Source organism: Punica granatum, chromosome 2 (genome assembly GCF_007655135.1).
Source record: "Punica granatum isolate Tunisia-2019 chromosome 2, ASM765513v2, whole genome shotgun sequence".
Classification (NCBI taxonomy): Eukaryota; Viridiplantae; Streptophyta; class Magnoliopsida; order Myrtales; family Lythraceae; genus Punica; species Punica granatum.
In genome coordinates this window covers 28,168,460-28,175,339 of record NC_045128.1, presented here as the reverse complement: position 1 = coordinate 28,175,339, position 6,880 = coordinate 28,168,460, and positions in this window count along the sequence as shown.

Below are 6,880 nucleotides of genomic sequence, written 5' to 3'. Positions count from 1 at the left end.
TTTAGTTTTAATTGGTTTGTAATGATTGTATTGTTGAATTATGAGAAAAAGTGTGAAAAAGTAATAAATAATTGAGATAAAATAATGATTAAGTAATTATTGTGTTGTTGAATTGTGAAAAAGTAATGAATAGTTGAGAGAATTTAATATTAAAAATTGAATTGAATGGTTAAAAATATTTAAAAAATAAAAGAAGTAATGATTGTGATGTTGAATTAAAGATAAGTGGAGTTGAGTTAAGGTGAATTAAACTTTGTTCATAAAACAAACACACCCTAAGTCATAGGCCTAATATAAGAAAATAGAATACCTAATAAAGGGATACGACAAATCTCACGATAAAAATCAAATCTAGAATCGTTAGATTGCTAAACAAGCAAATGTGTTACTATACATTATCTCCTTTCTCTATGATGCGATGCACCTCTTTGTGCCGTGTAAGGGTGATCACGGTTCGGATTGGGTCGGTTTCGGGTAAAATTTCGAGGCACCACTTTCATCAGTTCGGGAATTTCAAAACCTGTCCCCGAGAAGCGAAACCGAAACAAACATAATAACCAACCCCTTTCGTATACAATTTTTCACGTCGGTTTACCCGAGTAACGCAACAGAAAATTAAAACAAAAAATTACAGATTCATCACGCCACTATAATTCTTCAATAGATTCAACGGATCAAAATATTCTGCAAGCATTCATAACCATAACCACGAAGCAGTAACTTACTGCTCAACAAAAGACACAAACTTTGAAGTAGAGCCCATGGTGCTCCCACAAACTTTGTTGAGCATTGGACTCAGGAAATCATCTGAAGACATCTGCATTGTTGGAAAAATAAAAAAAAAATCAGCATAAAACAAGACATTCAACGAGCTGTTGTTCAGCTGAGGCGTGTGAAATGCAAACAAAGATCATAATTCCTAGTTCTTAATTACCGGCACTGCACGTACATAGAGAGAGTGGAGAAATGAACACTCCATTTGGTTTCGTAATTAAAATAATAAAAATTTAAATTTTAACTTTAACTCAATACACTACACAATAAAAATACACATTTCTCAAGTAAAAAATTTTAACTTTAACTTTAACTCAACACACTACACAATCATTTGTCATTTTCCACGATCAAAATCAAAATTATTTTAACTTTGAAACCAAATGCACATGAAAGATCTTCGAGAGTTGCCCCCTTTGACTTTGAGATTGTGAGGCGCGCCGTGCAACTGAGAGGCCGGAGTGAGGAGATGAAAAATTAGGGATGTAAACTCCGTTTGGATCGGGGTCTTCAGGGATGTAATTTCTAAACCTAACCCCGTAACCGAAAACCGACAAACACCCCCCCCTCCCCAACCAAGAACCCGACCATATTCTAGAAGATCTGAAAATTTGGGACGGTTTGGATCGAATTTTCGGAGCAGTAAATTATTTTGATCAGCCCTAGTGCGGTGGTTCACATTTTGCACATATGCATTCGAATTTCATAACGTTTGTGCTAAACAAGGGGAGATAAAGAAGAAAGTGTTTATAAGAAAAGAGAAAAAGACTTTCAGCAAAAAAAAAAAAAGAGAGAAAGAAAAAGACTTAAATATAAAAAGAGAAAACAGTTGCCCGCAATTGTTTGGTTAATACGTAATATTCCCGACAGGGATCCTATCTCAAATCGAAGTATAGAGAATAACCATTTGAGTTCCACAACTTACTATTCGAAATATCAATAAATTTCAACTAATATAGGTCGGAGCTGAATCGATTCACTAAACAAAACACTAAAGAAGAAATCTCTTCCATTTTAAATTTTTTTGTTATTTTATTTACAGGACTCGTAAGTAAAACCACACTTCCTATCCTTTGAACCAGCACTGATTGGAATGGGAAAATGGAAAATCTTCAGCAAGATGGGATACAGCTGGAGCCCATTTCACCAGCTTTTGGAGTCATTATATTTGATAAGGACTTTAGAACGTAAATGCATTATTATGCAACGTAACTATTCCTACGATATTCTAACAATAATATATATTTCTCCTTGAGAAGTATCTACTGTCCTATTATATCAAAAATTCACAAATCGCATGCCTGCTATAACGAATTCTCACACCAAAAATAAATAAAATAAATCACATTATCATTAATATATGCTGTCGATCTTGCTAGTAAAGATGAATCCTAATTATCAGCTTTGATAGCACGTAATTTTTATTGTTCTTGGTTTCATGTACCATGCGTGGACCTTTCGTGTAAGTTTAACTTTCTTTCGAGAACCTAATTGATAGCCATATATAGGGCCCGAAATGAGAAACGGTCGAGCAATTGGAACCTGGAATAGGTTGTCATGTGTCGGTCCAATCTTTTCAACATGATTAATCAATCCCATGGATATAATTAATACACGCACAGGCATATATGTATACCTCATGATCGGAGACCAAAGTCAAAGGGTAGCCTTACATAAAATCACCAAAGTTTTTGCGATCGGTTTAATCATTTAGTGGATAATACAAAAGCCATTACATTACATTACATCTGCGGCTTTAATGAGTCACATCCATAGATTTTTCCCCCCTATTAATTATGGAAACAAACACAGCTTGGGACTCTAATGGACCTACATGAATCTCTAGGCTTATAGGATAGAATCCATAGATTTTTGCTTAATCATTTGGCTAAGCTTAAATTTGTTGTCGTAGGTTATAGACTTATATATATGAATACTTATATATTACCCTGTTAGTTAAAAGGGAATTTCGTATCGGCCACGTAAATTTCTTATACTCAAGCTTAAGGTAAAAGAGATATTTTCTTTCACTGAATATGTGTCGATTTTACTAAAAAAATAAGAAATAACCTCTCGATCTTCTCAGAAATAAATACTTATGATCTCCGTGTATTGATTACTTTTTTTTAATGAAATAAAATATAAATAATATATCAAATTTAATTGTGAATTTTAGCCAAAACACTGCGGTTTGGACAATAACATGAAGGCATTCGTGCATGCGGCCGGGCGAGTGTATATATGTATATATATATATATGTATATGCATGTATGTTTGTGTATATATATATATATATAGATAAGACTTTTAATTACGGTAAACAAAACCTTTCTTTTCTCCTTTTGAAAAGAAGAAGCCCCTTTCAGAATCAGAACTTCGTAAGAATGTTCTGTTTTGGGCCTTCAACTGGTGCTCGAGTTGGCCCAGCATGAAATCGGGTCCCCATTGGGCTCAAACGGGGGTGGGTCCAAAGAATAAGAACCCCTTGGAGAATTGGTGGTGGTCTTCTTTTCATTTTTCTTTTTCTCGGTTACAAGGGAGGCCTATGAGTCTAGTACATTGAAATCAAAATCCTAAATATCTAATAAAGGGACACGGATAATCCCATTAAGTATCGAACCTGAGACTTTTTGGTTACAAAGCGAGAGGTGCACCACTGTACTATATTGGTAGTTTTTAACTAGGTATACTTCGATTTTTTTTTGGGGTTGAAATCACGAGGCATGCATGAGATCACGAGATATTCTCAACCTATTGCCTAAGGTTAGTACTTGCTTCAGCTTCGGTGCCCTGAGTTTCGAAAATCTGTATTGTACTATTACATATAGCTTACAACTAATATATGAAACTGAATGCATTCGAACTCGTGTCCACCCTTAATTAGTATGGTGTGTAAACTGAAAAGATCTTTCAGATTTATATTGTCAATACTGGTTTTGCATCTATAATAGATCCTACATTCGAGTTAAGAAGAACAAGAATTGATTGTTTTGTCAGACCCGACTTAAGACTCATAAACTACGTTTGGTTAAACAAAACGGGATGGAATATAAGAGGTGGATTACGAAGAATAAAAATGACAAGAGTGGCCAGCGTTGCGGCCCAACCGCTTTTGATCATCTTCCCTCTAAGAGACGGATTTCCCTCCTTTCTCCCTCTCTTGCTCGAAGAGAGGGGAGGGATGATTTGTGCGGCCTCGATGCCGGTCATCATTGATTTAGATGATGTTGCCGACGATCTCATGAAGGGGGTGGTGGCCGGCATCAGAGCCCGCCCCCTAGGTCTAAAATCCCAAAAAAAAAATTGAAAAATACATACAATAAAAATCGATAAATGCATATTAATTTCCATACACATAAGGAATATTCAGAAAATTATGAATTTGACCAAATGAGTAAAAATCTCAATAAAATGCCTCGAATCCACTGCCATTTTAACCTGTAAAACAACTGAGAAAATATATTTTGGAATGAGCTAGACGCTTAGTGAATAATCATAATCTAAACTAGCCGGATCATGACACGAGTTTATTAATATAATAAGAATATTGTCGAGACCTCAAGAACTCGGATCGTTCCTGTGCTCATTCCCAGCTCCCGACCACAATGGTGGCTCCACACTGACAGTTTTTCTGCTCCAGGCAGCCATTTCCTACTGTTCGACTTACGACTGGCTCAGGGCCACATGACTCACCAACTTTCATCAATCTCAGTTACATAACTCAAAACCTCACTACTCATTTCCAAATATCGTAATTGATCGTATAAAAATATATGCATGATCTATGACACTGATATGACTATGACAATACAGTTATAAAAATACCATCATAACAATAATAATAATAACAAAGATAAGCCCCAAACACATCAAAACATCGAAAACTGTACGATGCTATTTTTCAGTAAGTTTTTCCTCTCAAATTCTCTCATCGCCCCTCGAGCTCTCTCTTTTGTGTTTGAAATTTGGCCGAAAGAAACGAAGTGATCAAGAAGAGTTGAAAAGGCAAATTTAAGGGGAAAGATTTTGGCGGTGTTTTCTGGTGAGTATGGATGAGTGGCAGTATAATTGATTAGTTGGCCGAAGAAATAGAGATGGTGATAACACATGGAAAATTAATCAGTTTTGAAATTTATCTCATGAACAATATATATATATACACATATATATTTGATAAATCGGATGGAGAATAAAATTAATGAAATTTATTTACAAATCATTACACGTTCAACATATTCAAAATATTCTGAGCTACTAAAATTTTCGGGAAGTTAAGCTAGGTTTTCTCTCAATACAAATGGAAAATTTGATAATATTTAAAGATGGATTGGAGGCCATTTCATCCTTATACACAAATTACTATATATCACAATCTGCTTAAGTAGGATTTTTTTTGTTAATAAATTTTCTTGGGCTCATCAACGACCTGATCTATTGGCTGATCATAGCTTAAAATGTGTCCCTTGGCTACATTCCAAGAGATCAAACTCTTCATCGTCATTAGTGCATATATATATATATATATTGTGCGCGGCTAATTTTGAGTCACTGCAAAGGATAAGAAATAATGCTACAAATGTTTATGTATTTAATTGTGCCGGTAATATCTCTAAATGGAAACTTGCAAATGAAAATACAAGTAAATAAAAATCCTTTGATTCTCCTTCATTCGTGGGACGTCGAACGAGGGCTTCATAGCTTGTTCTCGTCAAATGATGATTGTTTACACTGGGGCTTTCGGGCTTGAATCGGATGAGAGGTCTCGAGCGAGGGTTGCATAGCTTTGTCTCCTCGAGGGATGTTCGTCCTGGAACCACCAGAGCCTTCGGGCTTGATCCGAGGTAGAAACTCGAGCGAGGGCTAGTGTAGCTTGGTCTCATTGAGGGAGCTTCGTGGAATCACCGGGGCCTTCGGACTTGACTTCGATATGGGGTCTCGAGCAAGGGCTGGTGTACCTTGGTCTCTTTGAGGGAGCTTCGTGGAACCACTGGGGCCTTCGGGCGTTTGGTTCGGCAAGGCTTCGAGAGGATTTCAAGAGTCGACTCCTGCAAAGCTTTTACAGGTCTTTGTGCCCTCTTCTCCTCTCTCACTTCTGAAGAGGAGTCTTCTATTTATAGTGGAGAAGAGAGAGACTAGTAATTTGTATGCTCTTATATGTTTGGTCGGTTGTAGATAATTATTCATTTTTTAAATAGATAATTAGCTACATAAGGTATTCCTAGAATCTTCTGGAGTCTTCTAAAATCTTTTGGATTTAATTGGATACAAATTATCTTAAATTATTGTATTATTTCAAATAATATATCGTAAACCAATTATCCACCAAATATTTGTATGGTGAATATCTATTTTGTTCTTATATGACATGTGTCATAATAAAATAACACGTCAAATCGCAAACATCAGTACTTTACCGAGACTTGCACATTTGGTTGAGTGTAAGTGGGCAAGTCTCGAAATCCTTTTCTTCACGTGGAATGAATTCCCGCAACACGCCCCGCAGCTTGGGCTGGGCTGCTAACCTTCATGAAATTTTCTCATTGTTAGGAAAAATTTACGAGCCTACTTCGAATTCGGATCCATCCGCAATTCAAAAGTTTAAGCTAATGGGTTGCTAGACCATTATCTCTTATAAATTTATGAATTTCCTCTCAACTTTTCTATGTGAAATTACCTTCAACACCTACCTTCACTATTCTCTATATAGGAGAGAAATCGGCCCAACAATTCCCCCCTTCTCGACTATATGGAGGACTTCGAGCCGGACTTCCACTTCCGGACTCGAATACCAATTGTTAGGCCCTTCACTAGTCACGAATTCTACACTCGGGCCTTGGTGTGATGTGGGTTTCCACGCATAGCGTGTGCGCTTCTCCAGAATTGTTACTTTGGGCTCTGATACCACTTGTTAGTAAAAATTCACAGGCCTACTTTGGACTCGGACCCATCCGTAACTCAAAAGCTTAAGCTAATGGATTGCTAGACCATTATTTCTTATAAACTTATGGATTATAAACCTATGAATTTCCTCTCAACTTTTCTATGTGGGACTATCTCCAACACCTACCCTCACTATTCTCTATATAGGAGAGAAACCGGCCCAAC